This window comes from Caretta caretta, chromosome 6, assembly GCF_965140235.1.
Source record: "Caretta caretta isolate rCarCar2 chromosome 6, rCarCar1.hap1, whole genome shotgun sequence".
NCBI classification, from domain to species: domain Eukaryota; kingdom Metazoa; phylum Chordata; order Testudines; family Cheloniidae; genus Caretta; species Caretta caretta.
Genome location: NC_134211.1, coordinates 37011119 through 37028508, shown reverse-complemented (window position 1 = coordinate 37028508; position 17390 = coordinate 37011119). Strand labels below are relative to the sequence as shown.

The 17390-nt window shown below is 40.6% G+C and overlaps 1 protein-coding gene across 9 annotated transcripts in view; it reads left to right on the top strand.

Moving 5' to 3' along the window:
• PPFIBP2 (PPFIB scaffold protein 2) overlaps positions 1-17390 on the top strand; it is a 222714-nt gene that overhangs the window by 90094 nt on the left and 115230 nt on the right. The window contains exon 1 of one of the 9 annotated variants that reach the window (XM_075129439.1): positions 15965-16103. The exons of the other annotated variants lie outside the window; for them this stretch is intronic. The gene's annotated coding sequence lies outside the window, so the exon portion shown is untranslated. Of the gene's footprint in view, positions 1-15964; positions 16104-17390 lie in introns of those variants that run through there. 9 annotated transcript variants of the gene reach the window in all.

The window sequence follows — 17390 nt, the reverse complement described above, 5'->3', positions numbered from 1 at the left end:
CATTCCCCACCTCCAACCGAAAGCCTAAGGTGTACCATATTAATTCTCTAAAGCCCTTTTATTCCAGAGAATTAAAGGTTTGTCAGTTTACAGCCCAGGGAGGAGACGACGCTGAGTGGCCTGAAGGTGTTTACTACGAAGGGAAATGTGCTGGTGGTGTGGAAGAGGTGAACCTCTCCATGACCCTTGGGCGTATGCAGCGACAGCAAATCCAGGAGCTGTGCACTAGCTACGCGCCAACGTTCTCAGCCACCCCAGGACTGACTGAACGGGCATACCACTCCATTGACACAGGTAATGCTCACCCAATTAGGGTCCAACCTTACCGGGTGTCTCCTCAAGCTAAAACTGCTATAGAACGGGAGATCCAGGATATGTTACAGATGGGTGTAATCCGCCCCTCTGAAAGTGCATGGGCATCTCCAGTGGTTCTAGTTCCCAAACCAGATGGGGAAATACGTTTTTGCGTGGACTACCGTAAGCTAAATGCTGTAACTCGCCCAGACAACTATCCAATGCCACGCACAGATGAACTATTAGAGAAACTGGGACGGGCCCAGTTCATCTCTACCTTGGACTTAACCAAGGGGTACTGGCAGGTACCGCTAGATGAATCTGCCAAGGAAAGGTCAGCCTTCATCACACATCTTGGGCTGTATGAATTTAATGTACTCCCTTTCGGGCTGCGAAATGCACCCGCCACTTTCCAAAGACTTGTAGATGGTCTCCTAGCGGGATTAGGAGAATATGCAGTCGCCTACCTTGACGATGTGGCCATATTTTCGGATTCCTGGACAGACCACCTGGAACATCTACAAAAAGTCCTTGAGCGCATAAGGGAGGCAGGACTAACTGTTAAGGCTAAGAAGTGTCAAATAGGCCTAAACAGAGTGACTTACCTTGGACACCAGGTGGGTCAAGGAACTATCAGCCCCCTACAGGCCAAAGTGGATGCTATCCAAAAGTGGCCTGTCCCAAAGTCAAAGAAACAGGTTCAATCCTTCTTAGACTTGGCTGGTTATTACAGACGATTTGTACCGCACTACAGCCAAATCGCTGCCCCACTGACAGACCTAACCAAAAAGAAACAGCCAAATGCTGTTCAGTGGACCGGAAAGTGTCAGAAGGCCTTTAACAAGCTTAAAGCGACACTCATGTCTGACCCTGTACTAAGGGCCCCAGACTTTGACAAACCGTTCCTAGTAACCACAGATGCGTCCGAGCGTGGTGTGGGAGCAGTTTTAATGCAGAAAGGACCTGATCAAGAATTCCACCCTGTAGTGTTTCTCAGCAAAAAACTGTCTGAGGGGGAAAGCAACTGGTCAGTCACTGAAAAAGAATGTTACGCCATTGTCTACGCTCTGGAAAAGCTACGCCCATATGTTTGGGGACGGCGTTTCCACCTGCAAACCGACCATGTTGCACTGAAGTGGCTTCACACCGTCAAAGAAACTAACAAAAAACTTCTTCGGTGGAGTTTAGCTCTCCAAGATTTTGATTTCGACATCCAACACATCTGAGGAGCTTCTAACAAAGTGGCTGATGCACTCTCCCGTGAAAGTTTCCCAGAGTCAACTGGTTAAAATCGTCCTTGAGATGTGGAAAATATTGTTAGTCTTTATGTACTTGGTAGTATATTTAGAGATGCATATGTCTTATTAACTCTGTTTTTCCTAGAGCTCCAGGAAGAAATCCCAGCCAGTGTTTCACCCTAGCTGAGATTTGGGGGGCGTGTCATAAATATAAAGGGAAGGGTAAACCCCTTTGAAATCCCTCCTGGCCAGGGGAAAGCTCCTCTCACCTGTAAAGGGTTAAGAAGCTAAAGGTAACCTCGCTGGCACCTGACCAAAATGACCAATGAGGAGACAAGATACTTTCAAAAGCTGGGAGGAGGGAGAGAAACAAAGGGTCTGTGTCTGTCTGTATGCTGCTTCTTGCCAGGGACAGAACAGGAATGGAGTCTTAGAACTTTTAGTAAGTAATCTAGCTAGGTATGTGTTAGATTATGATTTCTTTAAATGGCTGAGAAAAGAATTGTGCTGAATAGAATAACTATTTCTGTCTGTGTATCTTTTTTGTAACTTAAGGTTTTGCCTAGAGGGGTTCTCTATGTTTTGGAATCTAATTACCCTGTAAGATATCTACCATCCTGATTTTACAGGGGGGATTTCTTTATTTCTATTTACTTCTATTTTTTATTAAAAGTCTTCTTGTAAAAAACTGAATGCTTTTTCATTGTTCTCAGATCCAAGGGTTTGGGTCTGTGGTCACCTATGCAAATTGGTGAGGCTTTTTATCCAACATTTCCCAGGAGAGGGGGGGTGCAAGTGTTGGGAGGATTGTTCATTGTTCTTAAGATCCAAGGGTCTGGGTCTGTAGTCACCTAGGCAAATTGGTGAGGCTTTTTACCAAACCTTGTCCAGGAAGTGGGGTGCAAGGTTTTGGGAAGTATTTTGGGGGGAAAGACGCGTCCAAACAGCTCTTCCCCAGTAACCAGTATTAGTTTGGTGGTGGTAGCGGCCATTCCAAGGATAACAGGTGTAATATTTTGTACCTTGGGGAAGTTTTGACCTAAGCTGGTAAAGATAAGCTTAGGAGGTTTTTCATGCAGGTCCCCACATCTGTACCCTAGAGTTCAGAGTGGGGGAGGAACCTTGACATTGTGTCTTTCAGGGGGGTGAATAAATCACAAGTTACACTCCCAGTCGTGCCGGTCTGGACAGCGCTATGTTGGTGGGAGAGCATCTCCCACCGACATAGCTACTGCCACTCACAGGGGCTGGAGTAGTGAAGCCGATGGGAGAGCTCATGAGTGTATCATCATTTAAAACTAAAGCAACAAAACCTCACAATTGGCATTTTTGTTCAGCAAAGATCAGTAACTGAATAGGAACTGAGACTCAACTGTTTTCTCACTGGCAAAATCATAACCAGAATTCCACTTAGATGCTATGGGTGTTCTCACTTCTGGGTTGCCTAACCCTGCTGCGACTGGTTCAGATCTTCCTGAGTAATGTAGAGTGGGGATAGAGAATGGAAAGTGACCAAAAAAGTCCTCTTTACAGCATTGTTATTCATTTCTATTGCAGCAGCACCTACAGGTCCCAGCCCCATTGTGCTAGGGGCTGCATAAACATGTAACAAAACAACAATCCCTGCCTTGAAAAGCTTACAACTTATGGAACAATGCCACTTTTGTCATTGATACTCCCAGTGGTGAATTACAGCTACAAAGTGCTAAAGTAGACAGGGCCATGCAATTTGGTCCCTCCAGGATAGGATTGAAGCACATTGGCAGGGTAATGAGGGGGAAGCTTTCTGACTATTGCCCATGCTCTATATCTGTTCTATCAATAAATAGAGACTACCAGTCACAAAGCACTAAATCCACTCATTTATTTTTAAATCTAAACCAATTATAGCTGTAGCCTTTTCGGGAGTATCTGCTAAAGATGTAGGTATTTAGGGTGCCGTAGAATTTAGTTATGTTCATGGAGTGTAAATCCAAAATAACATAACCAGAAAGTTTTATGCCCATCATTGCTTACCTGCATTTTTGTAAGTGTCTATTTTAATCCTTTACTATGGAAAGGATTGGTTGTGATTTCGTGGTTCCTGTAGAGATTAATTTTGTACTTATGAAAATAAGGGTTTGACCCAGAACCCATCAGAGTGAATGGAAAGGCTCTAAAAACAGACCATTTGCAGTAGTAAAGGTAGTGAGACCACACACTCATAGCGTAAGGCTCCTGTTCTCTCTCAACCTGTGATCAGGGAACCCCAAGGTTCCTGAGACTAGGAGTGTTGAGACTGTGTGGAGTGATGCTTGTGAAGCTGCTGACATTTCTGTAACTTTAAAACATATCCCAAAGGTGGATGTGGTGTAACTAGTTGTGATTCCTTAGTATGAACTAGCTGAATGCATAACAGACAGGAATGCTACTGAGAACCCAGGTGCACACAATGTTCTTGAAGTAACAGTCTCAAAAGCTGTGTCAGTGCAGTTTTCAAACAGCGAGGAAGAGAGGTGTAGCTAGTCCTGCCTGGCTTTTTTTATTAGACTTCAAATTCTAGTCCTGCTAGGACTCTGATTCCAAACACTGTGGGACAAATCTACCCTCATGTCAGAAAAGGGTAAGTCAGAACTGAGTTTCACGGGAAATTTATTGGGTGTATTAGATGTAGGCAGCTCATTAAGTAGGGCTTAACTTTCTCTGAAATTTAGAACAGGACTATTGTTTTGACAAGGTTAAGATGGAATAAAGCTCCGTTAATTGCACAGCTGTAATTACTTAATACGAGTAAGAAGTGCATTGAGATTCTGTGCCTGTGGGTGAGCAGGTCTGTGTCATTTAGAAATGCTTTGTATTTGTATCTGACACACTGCAAAATGAAAGCTAAGATTATTATGGGTGACTGGCTGTAAAATGATTTTGGATATAGTACTACAGTTATTACTAAATATTTCAGTAGTGCAAGGACCAAATGACGTATCACAAAGCGGATAGTAATTTCAACATTAAAAATTAACCACTGACTGTGCTTGACTTGGTCAGCTAAATGATACATATTTAGTTACCATTTCATTTTGCTAATGCCAAATGAAATTCTGCGCTGCTAATGCTTTTTTGTGTGTTAGGCTCTGCAAAGATGCATTTCTCCCCTAAGAAGGTTTGGATCCACTTCACCTAAGTATAATTCTCACATGATTTTTAACATGAGTGACAATCTAGTTTCATAGATTGTAAAATGTCTGTAGTTAGTTTAAACCACTTCACCATAGAGCGTTGTACGTTGGCCATTAGCTGGTTACTCTTGAAAACATGGAAATATTTTCCTGACCGTATTCACTTTGAGAAATGTAACTCTGGCAAACTTGGTAAATCTATTTGCCAGATGCTAAGGAAAAAAGAAGAGTAGAAAAATCCGAAATACTATACGTATTTTTTAAATAATTTTATTTATTTTATTTCATCTACTCTTAATTTGTAACAAGTGCCTTTTTATTACTCTGGGTGCTTCCACACTAATTAAAAACATCCCATTCAACAGATTAAATAGAATAGCCTGCCCATACATTCTTAGCTAGTACTTATCTACCAATAAGAGCTCTTTAATGAGGGTCCATTCAATGCCTATTAAAGTCAAAGGGAGTCTTTCCATTGACTTAATTGGGTTTTGGATCAAACCACTAGGCCACAGTTCAGCAAAAGAATAAAAAACAAGCTTAAGTTTACAAATGAGTTTATGACCCATTGACTTCAAAATTTAAAATTCACATGTGCCTAAATACTTTGCTGAACTGGTTTTTGCTGCCAAATTCCTCTGCTCCCCACTTCTCTAAATGCAACTGAGATGGACTTTTCAGAATTCTCAGCCCATAACACTGGGATATTACTGCTTTGCAAAGCACCTGGAGATTGTGACGGGTTCCCCCTGGGGTGCCACCTGGAACTGGGGTACCACTGAACCCTCTGACCCACCAGCCTGGCTCCCTCTCGCACTGTACTGCTGTGACAAGCTGCAAAGCCCTTCAGCCTGCACTTTCACCAGCATTCATACAGGGAGGGACACACCCAGCTGCAGTTACATGCAGGCTCTCTAACCACCAGCTTCCCAGCCTGGGACCCCAGAGCAGTACTGTCCTGCCCTGGTCAAATCTGGCCAGTGTACGGGTTTAATACCTGGTCCGCCTCTCCCTCATTGTGAAGAGAACAAGGCACAGCTTCTCTCCTAAGGCCTATTGTTTTTCCTAATGGCTCATTGCCCTGAATAGGCCCTTCCCAGCCAGCTATCTAGACTATAAGCATCTTGTCTAGTGGTTGTTACTCAGGTGTAACTACATTTGAAATATGGATTCGTAGTCAATATTCATTACTTCAGGTACAAAAATGATACATGCATACAAATAGGATAATTCATATTCAGCAAATCAAAACTTTTCCAATGTCACCTCATGTGACTTATCTAGTACAAAATGCATCATAATTATGCCATTATGCTATCATAATAAGATCATTGTGATGAATATGGGGTGCAATGTCAGAGAGATATTTGGGTGAGTGTCATTGTATAGGTGGAAAGGATTAATATAATTATAATATTGTCCACTGGAAATAGATCATTCTTATTTGTACAGAAATTTAAGGGACACTGTGTGGTCAAATTGGCCCAAAATATGGATTTTGTAAAACATAGCTTTTACCAAACTTGATGCCAATAATGTTTTCCTCAAACTTATTTATAAAATTTTTACAGAAATATTTTTTATCAAGAAAACACTACCCTGTTCAGAACTCAGACACAGCAGAGTTGTATTAGTACATGAGGACCTGAAAGTGAAATTAACTATGTTTTTTCTGAAAGATATGCTCTTGTTCAACAGGAATTAATGCAGGGAAGTCCTAAAGCCTGTGTTATACAGGAGGTCAGACTAGATGATCACAGTGGTCTCTTTTGGCCTACTAATCTGTAAACTATAATTGGAAGTTATAAAATGACCTGTCAGTTTTCATTGGTCAAGCTGAGAGAAATGCAAATAAGTGAAGTGCATAAAGAGTGTAAAGTAAATTAACGGTTCAAAATTCTTGTTTTATTTTAGTGATCTAAGATGTTAGCAATAACACAGGTAAAGGAATTCTATTTTTTCAAAAATAATTTATTTTAGCTTCATCAGTGCCCTTTTAAGTGAGTTGCATACAATATCAATATTTGATTTGAAGGTTTTTGCTGATTTAAGGAAAAAAATAAACTTCTATACATTTCTATAAATTTTCATCTGCAGCTGACTCTCCCACATTGGGATAAGGATAGACACTCTTCTGTGTAGTGCCAATCGAGACTGATATGTCCGGAAACAACTTGACTGTAGAACTTAACTGTTGAGAAGCATCATGAATCTAAATATAGTTCGATCTCCCTAGTACCAAGTGGAATTAGCACACATGACATTGAAAACTGACCTGCAGAGAGACTTTGGAGAGTAAAAGAAAGCCTTCGTTTTGCATTCATTTTCATTCATCTATTTTTTCTGACTTAAAACACAATGCTGGAGTACCTTCTCTGAATAGCACTTTTTTGTACTTTAAAAAAACAAACAAACAAAAATTGAACCCAGTTCTGTGATGCATTATGACTCCTTTTCAAAGTCAGCAGATTTGGCCAGCTGGGAATTTCCCCCCTCTGTAGGTATAGAGCTGCTATATCAACTCTTCTAACAGCCCTTAAGAAGTGTGGTCAGGGGAGACGAGGAGTGGTAGGAGTGTTTTTACACTTCAGCTATCGCTGCATGCCAGACAGCATTGACTCCCCCATATAAATAGTAAGGGCTTGATGTGGACACTTTAGTACTCAGTACAGATATAATTTATTCTAGGTTTGCTCTGCATGGAAATGATAAATCTTCAGAAACTAACATTGCAATAATTTACTGTACTAGCTATTCAGCAGAGAGAGGAAAAAATCAACACTATGCAAACAAAAGCCACAAGTTAGAAGTCATCTTACAACCAATGGGGCCAAACTGGCTCTCTTCAGATGTTTCCCCAAAAAGGAAACATTGATTCTGCTTTTCCACAGTTATTTGCACCCATGTTCTAGCCAGCAGTGCTGTCCCACAGTCCCAACATGACTGCCTTTCAGAATTCCTGCCAAGAATTGAGCAGGGGGATTCACAGTGGTCAGAGCTAGATTTAGGGTGTCTATGATAAAAATGTAGAGTTCTCCCCTTCCCCATTTGGAAAACCTCCTCTTCATTAGTTCATAGGACTTGTAGCTGGGACTATTCTGTGTGTTTTCAAGAACGCATTGGGGGATAGCAATTGCACATTTGCCTTTAGAAGGATTTTGAATAATGGATCTGGACAAATCCTAGGTATCAAAGTCTCAGCTGTTGTCTTAAGTGTCTTTTTCCCATTGCAATAAGCAGCTGACATATGTGTAAAAGTTCTTTTCCTCTTGTGCCTAAAGCTCCACTTGCTGACAGTTCTTCATTTTATATATCATCTGATCTTGCCACTGCAATTTCCAGCTCTTCCTATTAAAATAGTATGATGCACTGCTCTAAGTGTACAGATATTGAGGTTTAAAAGTAATTTGCTGTGTGTGAGAGGAGGCTTTTGTGGAAGAAATTGTTATCTATCAAGGGCTGAATAAGGAGGGATTTATTTTATTAGATCATGAAAACTAGATAAAAAGTAGGGGTGCCACAAGTGTGAAATAGAGATAGCCATGATAAAAAAATCTCTGTGTCTGGATATCCAGTACTGGATTTGGAGATCTTACTGGAATTGTATAGAAACAGTATAGACCTAAAGTATTCTTGCTTACAGCTGTCTTTCAGACATTCAATCTGTACAAAATGTATTTGGGTAATTTGGCCTGTCATATCAGTCAGATATCTTTATTGGGGGAGATATTGTGTTAACAGTATCTTATAATTCAGGCCAAAAGCATTACATTGCCTATAGAGGTGCACTTCAACTTTGATTCCAGCTAAATATATTTTCAGGTTTTATCATCTTTCCAGTACTAAATAGCTAAAAAACCTAAATATTGTAGCTCAGAAACACACAAATAAAACAGGACTCATATGCTGATAGGTTTTGTTTACAATCTGGGTAAATGCTGAAGTTGTTTTATTTCCTATTCAACACTGGAGTGAATGTTTTAAGATGATGATAACCCAGCCTGCACTCTGTCTCACTTTGTTGGAGAAAGGATCACATTACTGCCTGATATAGCATAATAAAGATACAGTATAATTAATAATCATTGCACTAGGTACAGGATTTATATAAACGTTATTGCACTAAGTATTGGTAATTCCAAGTCCTCTAAAAGACTGACTTATTATTTCTCAGTTAGCGCAAAGTGAATCTAGAATTAAAACATATCTAGAAACTAGGTGTCATTCCCTGCCAAGTTATAATAAAATACTGTAGGTAAGCCTTTGCCCAGTTTTTTAAAATAAAAAAATAAACTGTAAAACATGAGGGTGTGTGAAGCCTCAAAATGCAATTATTATTGTCTTAACACAGTCCATTTTATCATGTCAGTTATTATATATTTCATAATTTCAGTAGTACATGGAAACCTGTCAGGCTGAATACTGCAAGCCTGACCCGGTAAGTCAGACTAGTAGCAGAAATGTGTATGTTAGTCTCATCAAACATTTTCCAAGTTCACATTTTCCATGTTGACATACCTTTCCCTAGCTGGAGCAGACCTGCTGGTTTTGGATGTCCATAACAGGAGTTTTACATTTGATTAAAAGGTAATTTTACACCGAGGCTAAGTATTAAAATTTCCTATATTCTACCTTTTTATTCTAAGTAAATTTAATGAAACCTCAAATGTAAATTGTAGCTCCTTTTGTGACTGGGTCTGAAAGTGTATTTCAGTATGTGGCAAAGAATGTTTGAAATGGCCAAGAATGTAAAAATGTCTGTTAATGAACAAGTAAATAGTAACTTCCCACAAAGCACTGGTGATATTTTCTTTATGTAAAAGAAAGGAGGAGAGCCAGTTATTTCTAGAACTACCACAAAGGCCTAATGGTGCTAGAAAGCTATGCTATAGTATGACCTGCAATTGGGAAAGGCTCCAAAGTCTCCTGCACCTGCTCGAGGAGTTATGTTTTCATCCAGCATATGTAATAGGAGCCTGTCTTAATCATGCTGGCTTAGAAAAGAGGAAAGGATTAAAAAAAACTGTTTGATGTCCTTTGCAAGTTAAAAGTCTTATTTGTCCTGGGTACGCACTGATGCTTCCACATGCAGAACTCCAAATAAGCACTCCAGAGTTTTAGTTCCAAAATCAAAATTGTTTCTCCTTCTGCCAAAGAGACAAGCTGCTTCTCTTTTCTGCTGCTGCTTGGTCCAAATATGCTATAATGTACATCATTTGTGTTGGGCTTGTTATCTAGGAAGTGTCACTTGGTCTTGACCAAATGGCTAAGAACCAACTGTTGGAGATGCCTTTTCATGTTTCTACAGTCATTTCCCACCACATGTAAAAAGGCTGCTGCCTTTTGCTCAAATGGCCTGATTTTCCTTTTAGCACATTCACACTTCCACTCTACTGATGAGACGCACCACACCCTTTACCACTCCCTAGCTGCAGACATGGGGTTTTGGATGCCTATGGCATTTTCACGTTCAAAACCTACCAGTGAAACCTGGTCCTGACCTGCTTTCCCCCAGTCTCCAAAGATATATGTAACTTCTAAGACCTGCCCAGCCCAAGCAGTAGGAGGGGTAAGCATTGGAAATAGGGGATGGAGGACGGGCTAATGGTGATGCTTAAGGTGGTGAAGAGAGATTGGTTACATGGGCTCCCTGACCTACAACTCCCTTCCCTGGAGCTGGCCTGTTTGACTAATTTTCTTTGAATAGGCTGGGCAAGTATCTAGCGGAGCCCATCATCTGAATTCTTGAAATATCTGGAAGGCCGAGTGTCTGTGCTGAATAGGACTGTTTTAATAATATCTGCAGGGGCTGATGGGCTTGAGTTGTTTTTCATCTTAAGGGCTAAATTGCCTTTGTTTTATAAAGTGCATTATAAACAGGCACTATCAAAGCCAAAGTCAAAGCACTATCAAAGCCAAATCAGCAAGTGCTGTCTTTAACTAATGTTAAAAACTGATCAGGGAAAGGGTCAGTTACTGGACAGTATGCCCCTTTCTTTTCTTCCAGACCTGCAGAAGCCAATAGAGTTTAAGACCAGGAGAGACCATTAGAATATCTAGTCTGACCCCCTTTATATCACAGGGCTTTAAATTTCACCCAAATACCCCTCTATTAAGATGAAAGACTTTAGTTAGCTCAAACACTAAAATGTGTGCCATAGGAAGAGACCAAGGTGGCACCAATCTCCAGGCCCCCGTAATGGCAGGGAGTTGATTAGGTGAGATGCCCAGATGACCTCAGCAGGCAAACTATGTTACAGAAAAGAAGGTGAAAAAACCTTGTCAGGGCTCGCGGTAGGTGGCCCATGGCACAGAGTGAGCTGCTCAGTATCAGGGCTGAAGGTCAAAGACCAATCTGGGGCCTGGCCAGTTCAAAATCGCAGGCCCAAGTCTGTTTCAAGTTGAAAGCATGAGTAGAGAAGTGGGGTCGGGCTAGGTCAGGGTGTTTCACCAGGGCCACCAATGGTCATAAGCCAAAGACAGCAAACCAGAGATCAGGGTCTGGAGCCAAGCCTAGGTCGAGAGCTGGGAGGCAAATCTCAGCAAGGAGTGGCGGGGCGGGGTCTAATGCAGAAGCACACCAGAGGCTGCATTGCTCAGACAATACCCAGAAATGGCATCCTGGTTTATATGGGGAGTGCCAACCAATCAGGGAATCACAGAGCACTGTTGCTCAGGCCCCTTAGAATGGGACATGCTGCAGGGTTTAGCTTCTCGGTGGTAACCGAGAAAGCAGCATCTTCCTGCAGACCTCAGTTCTAGGTCCATGGGTTCTTACAGCCCCAGGGTCAAGCCACTTTGAGAGGGAAATTCCTTCCCAAACCCAAATCTGGTAGTCAGTATGGCCTGAGAATGTGAGCAAGACCCACCAGCTAGGCATCTAGATAGGGGCCTCAGAGCACTGGTCCAGCTGTGTGCAATCTCTGCTTCAGAAGAAGGTGGGAACAAAATATCCAGCATTCACCTACCAAGTGTGGATTGGGGGCAGAATTCCTTCCCGACTTCGGTAGGCAACTGACTGGAGCCCTGAAGCATGGGATTTGGTTATAGCCATTATCCTAATGCAGAGCTTCATGTGTTATGAGCGTATTAAGGGACTATACAGGCAATCCCATCCTACCCATAGCCCATGAAGGAAAAGGGTGAACCTGGGGACTCATAGATTCTCAGAGTCAAAGGCCAGAAGAGACCACCATGACCATCTAGTTTGATCTTCTGCACACACAGATTGTAGAATTTCTCTCAGAAGCTGGATTAAAGGAAATCCTTTAGAAAGATATTTAATCTGCTCTTAAAACCTCCAAGCAATGGTGAGTTGTCCATCTTCCCTGGTAAGCTGTTCCAATGTTCACTGGTAGGAAATGTCTTATTTCAAGGTTGAAGTTGTTTAACTTCAATTTCCAGCCATTGGATCTTGTTATGCCCTAGTCAACAATGTTGAAATGCCTCCTCTTACAGGGATCTATTGCACGTGCAAGTACCTATACACAGTGATCAAGTCACCTCTCAACCTCCTCTTTGATAAGCTGAATAAGTTGAGCTCATTAAACCTCACATAATCTGTGCTCTTAGTTTCTGAATGTATTTTCTTTTGCCTCTGGCTGAATTAAAAGGCATTTTGCTGGATTGTGATAATTTAACCAGGTGATTCAGATCATTGTGTAACAGTAGCCTGTCCTCGCTATTTATTATCCCACCGTTTTTTTATCTTCTGCAAACTTCAGTAGCAAAGATTTTACATCATTGTCTAGAGTGCCGATGAAAATATTAAATAGTGTTGGACCAAGAACTGATCCCCTTGGGACTCTATTAGACACAGTCACATTTATTGATATCTCTCCATTAACCACTACATTTTGAGATCTGTCAATAGAGCAAATTTAATCCATTTAATGTGTGCCCTGTTAACTCCATATAATGTAAGTTTTAAAATCAAAATGCCATGTGGTATTAAGTCAAATGCATTGGAAGAATTCAGCTATACTATAGCAACACATTGCCTTTATCAACCAGATCTTGTTCGACAAGCCCTTCCTTCCATGAAATGAAGCTGACTGGCATTTGTTTTTTTGTTTGTTTGTTTTTGTTTTTTAGCCTCTAATTCTTTGCTGATAGAATCCCAAATTAACCATTCCATTATTTTACCTAAGTTTCCTGAGTCATCCCTTTTTTAGAGTGACCAGATAGCAACTATGAAAAATCGGGATGGGGTAGGGGTAATAGGGGCCTACATAAGACAAAATTCCAAATATTGGGACTGTCCCTATAAAAATGGGACATCTGGTCATCCTATGCCTTTTACTCTTTTTTTTTAATATTGGAACTATAGTAGCAGTCCTCCTATCCTTTGGGAATTTCCCTAGTTTTCCAAGATTTGTTATTTATTATCATTAGTAGTTCAAAAGACTCTTGGGTGTAAATTATCTGGGCCTATTGATCTTCAAAATGTTTAATTTTAGCAGATTCTGCCTCGCATCTTTCTTTGTCACTACATAGTAAACTTTCAGTTCCATCCACATCATCATATAGGCTGGATACATCCTCCTGCTTTGTTCTAAATGCAGAATAGATATATCTTTTGAGACTTCACCTGGAATACTGTGTGCAGTTCTGGTCTCCCATGTTTAAGAAGGATGAATTCAAACTGGAACAGGTACGGAGAAGGGCTACAAGGATGATCCAAGGAATGGAAAACTTGTCTTATGAAAGGAGACTCAAGGAGCTTGGCTTGTTTAGCCTAACTAAAAGAAGGTTGAGGGGAGATATGATTCTCTCTATAAATATATCAGAGGGATAAATACCGGAGAGGGAGAGGAATTATTTAAAATCAGTACCAATATGGACACAAGAACAAATGGATATAAACTGGTCATTGGGAAGTTTAGACTTGAAATTAGACGAAGGTTTCTAACCATCAGAGGAGTGAAGTTTTGGAATAGCCTTCCAAGGGAAACAGTGGGGGCAAAAGATCTATCTGGCTTTAAGATTAAACTCGATAAGTTTATGGAGGAGATGGTATGATGGGGTAGCATGGTTTTGGTAATTAAATATTCACGGTAAATAGGCCTAATGGCCTGTGATGGGATGCTAGATGGGGTGGGATCTGAGTTACCCAGGAAAGAATTTTCTGTAGTATCTGGCTGGTGAATCTTACCCGTATGCTCAGGGTTTAGCTGATGGCCATATTTGGGGTCGGGAAGGGATTTTCCTCCAGGGCAGATTGGAAGAGGCCCTGGAGGTTTTTCGCCTTCCTCTGTAGCATGGGGCACGGATCACTTGCTGGAGGATTCTATGCTCCTTCAAGTCTTTAAACCATGATTTGAGAACTTCAATAGCTCAGACATAGGTGAGAGGTTTTTTGCAGGAGTAGTGGGTGAAATTCTGTGGCCTGCGCTGTGCAGGAGGTCAGACTAGATGATCATAATGGTCCCTTCTGACCTTAGTATCTATGAATATTTCTCCTTTTTTACATCACTATTTATAGTTTTGCCATCTGCATCTAACAATGGACCTATACCTGATGTAGGGTTTTTCTTGTTGCTAATATATTTAAAAACTGCCGCCTTATTATCTTTACCCCTGTTGGCCATTTATATTTCATTGATTTCTTTGGTTTCCCTTATCAGTAGCATACTTTTTTTTAACTTGTATTCATTGCCATTTACTTCCCCTTTTTTCTATCTTTTTATTTATTTATATATATAATCCTCTTTACCAAGCCTCTTTCTTGTTCAGCGTAATTTTTTCATTGTCTGTGGACTTATGGCTTTTTGGACACCCAGTAGGATATCCTTGATCAATTCCTAGTTTTCATTAAAACTTCCCACTTCAAATTTAATTTTGATATGCTCCATTTCAGTGTGATTTGTCCTCAGACCTGATACCCGCCCCTCCTCCCCTGCAGATCTGCTGAGGGCTAGAGTCATGCACATAGAGTTCCTGAATCACTGTATTGTTTTTTCCCCTTTCTCCAACCACATATGGCAGCCTGGCTCCAATAGGAGCACAGTCCACAAACATTTTTGCTGGGTGCCATCACAAAACATTATAACAGGTTTGCTTCAGAACATGTAATGCTTTCTACAGGGCCTCAGTGAGGTTGGTAAGAGAACAATCCTGCCGAGAATGGCCAACTTCTCAACCCTAGAGAAGACAAACATGAAATAAAGCAAGCACTCCCTTCTCTCCCCAACCCCAGCAGATCTATGGCTTTTTGTTTCCCTTCCACTTCTGGAATTAGATGACAACATTGGCCTCTTAACTGCAGGAGGTATAAATAAGAGCCTGGAGCACACTGATCCTAATAGATTTAGAAATGTATTTGTGGCAAGTCTGTTTAATGTTTGATATGGGATTAAAAGAGTATTTGCTTGTAAAAGCAAATTTAATGCTTCTGAATATAGATTAGTAAATAGCTAGAAATGCACAGGGTATTAGCAGTGTGGTTTCCATTCATTATATATTAGGCAAGAAATTCATGTGGATCTCTCCCTTGATCTGTTTTGAAAGTGGAGGAGTTGACATTGTAACAGCAGCAGCTGTGATCAGTGGGTCTCTTCTGAGAATTCACTGGGAAGGGAAGGCATTGTGTTCGGTGGTCTCTGGCTACACACAATGGACTACAGGAACTTTGCTATTCACATCTTTTCATGTATTTGTACCTGCTCCTGTATTTTCCACTCCATACAACTGATGAAGTGGGTTCTAGCCCACGAAAGTTTATGCCCAAATAAATTTGTTAGTCTCTAAGGTGCCACAAGGACTCCTTGTTGTTGTTTTTTAAGATTAATGTTTCAGATTATATTCCCATATCTGATGTGTGTCCTTTGTTTTGGGGGGGATATAGGTGATAGTTTCTTGAAAACTGAAACTGCTCAAGTGAAATACTAAATCAAATACCAAGAAAGAAAAGAATGGTCTGAATTGAATGTAGGACTGCCTGTTCAATTTTTAAAAAAAGGAATAATTAGAAGTTGACATTGGTTTCTTAACAGCAGATATAATGGAGCAATATAATAGTAACCTCATGAAAATACTTCCAAACTGTAACATTTCCCACCATCTCATCTTTATTCACCCCATAGAAACCAGCCCACCTTCCTAGTTAAATGAAAAAATACGCTGATTAATCTTAACACATTTGGTTTGTATCCTGCTGTATTCATTTGCTACTTGAAACTCTTTAGGGCCAAAGCTCAAACAGGAGAGAAAATCCAGCATGCAGGTGACAGGCTAAAAGCAAGCATGTGACTGTTTGGAATGTACTTTGTCAACATTCCTAGCTGATAAGGGGCTGACTGAGTGTAAGATAACTAGAAATTCAGTCACCCTGTTACCTTTTAGTCAGGAAGAATGACTGTGACAAAATCAGGCGCAGTTACGTGAAATCTGAAACAAATCATTGGACAGGAATAAGGTATGTTGGTAATTTAAAATATTTTTTATATCAAGAGAACTATTGTTCACCTGTCTATGAATATTGTATTTAGACAGTAATAAGTAGAGTAATGCAACTTTCCTTGAGCATAATTAATTGATTCCACTGCTGTCAAGCAGTGACATTTTGAATGTGAGACGTTTTAAAGAAGTTATGATTGGGTTTAATTGACTAATTAAAAGCATAATGGGCGGGGGTGTTGAAAGCTTTTTAAAAGTGGCAAGTTATTTTTAAAAATGATCTGAAATGAGGGAGGTTTGGAAAATGATCTGAAATGGATAAAGTTTGGAAAGTCTGGTTCCACACATGTAGTACCATGTAATGTACACCTGAAGCCCAAGGTAAAATTATAACTGACTGTTGTTGTCCTGCATGAAAATATGTTTCAGAGCTTTCAGATCTCTTTATCTCAAACTGTAACAGTTCATGTTTTTAGTTCCAGAGATCCCCAGTATGTCAGCGAAGATGGTGGTTGTCACATATGGTCATATTTAATTTATATAAGATACATAATATAGACACATGAGAAATGAGAGTTTTTATGAGATTTTAAGCGATACGGAGAGTTAATAAGATGGGCAAATATAGGAAGGCTGTGCTTAGAGTTGCCAACTCCGACTGAAGCTATTCCGGGAAGTTTTTTCTCCCGCCCCAGCATGACATAATGTCATTTTCTTAAAATCTCTGATGAAAAATCTCCTGGATTGCTTTCAGTAGTCACAGAGAGATCAATGCCGATTCCGGGAGACTCCAGGCCAATCCTGGTGGCTTGGCAACCGTAGCTGTTCTAGATGTCAAGAACTGCAGAACTACTAAGAGGTTTCAGAGTAGCAGCCATGTTAGTCTGTATTTGCAAAAAGAAAAGGAGTACTTGTAGCACCTTAGAGACTAACAAATTTAGTCTCACGAAAGCTTATGCTCAAATAAATTTGTTAGTCTCTAAGGTGCCACAAATCCTCCTTTTCTTTTTGCAGATGCAGACTAACACAGCTGCTACTCTGAAAAGAGGTTTGCTTGTGCATTTAATCATACTAGCACTTCTTAACATTACTCATTCTTTAGAAGTCTTACACATTTCCCCCAGCATGTGGCTTTAAATAAGAAAAAGGAACTTTTAAGCAGAGCTGGCAACCTGGGTTATCCCCCCTCTGCTTTTTGCCTTGGAGGCTTATAGGACAGAACTCCTTTGGCCAAAGTCTGTCTGAGTTGAGATAACATGGCACCACTCCTCTCACCCCTCCAACTGCAGAAACTCCTCCATATAGA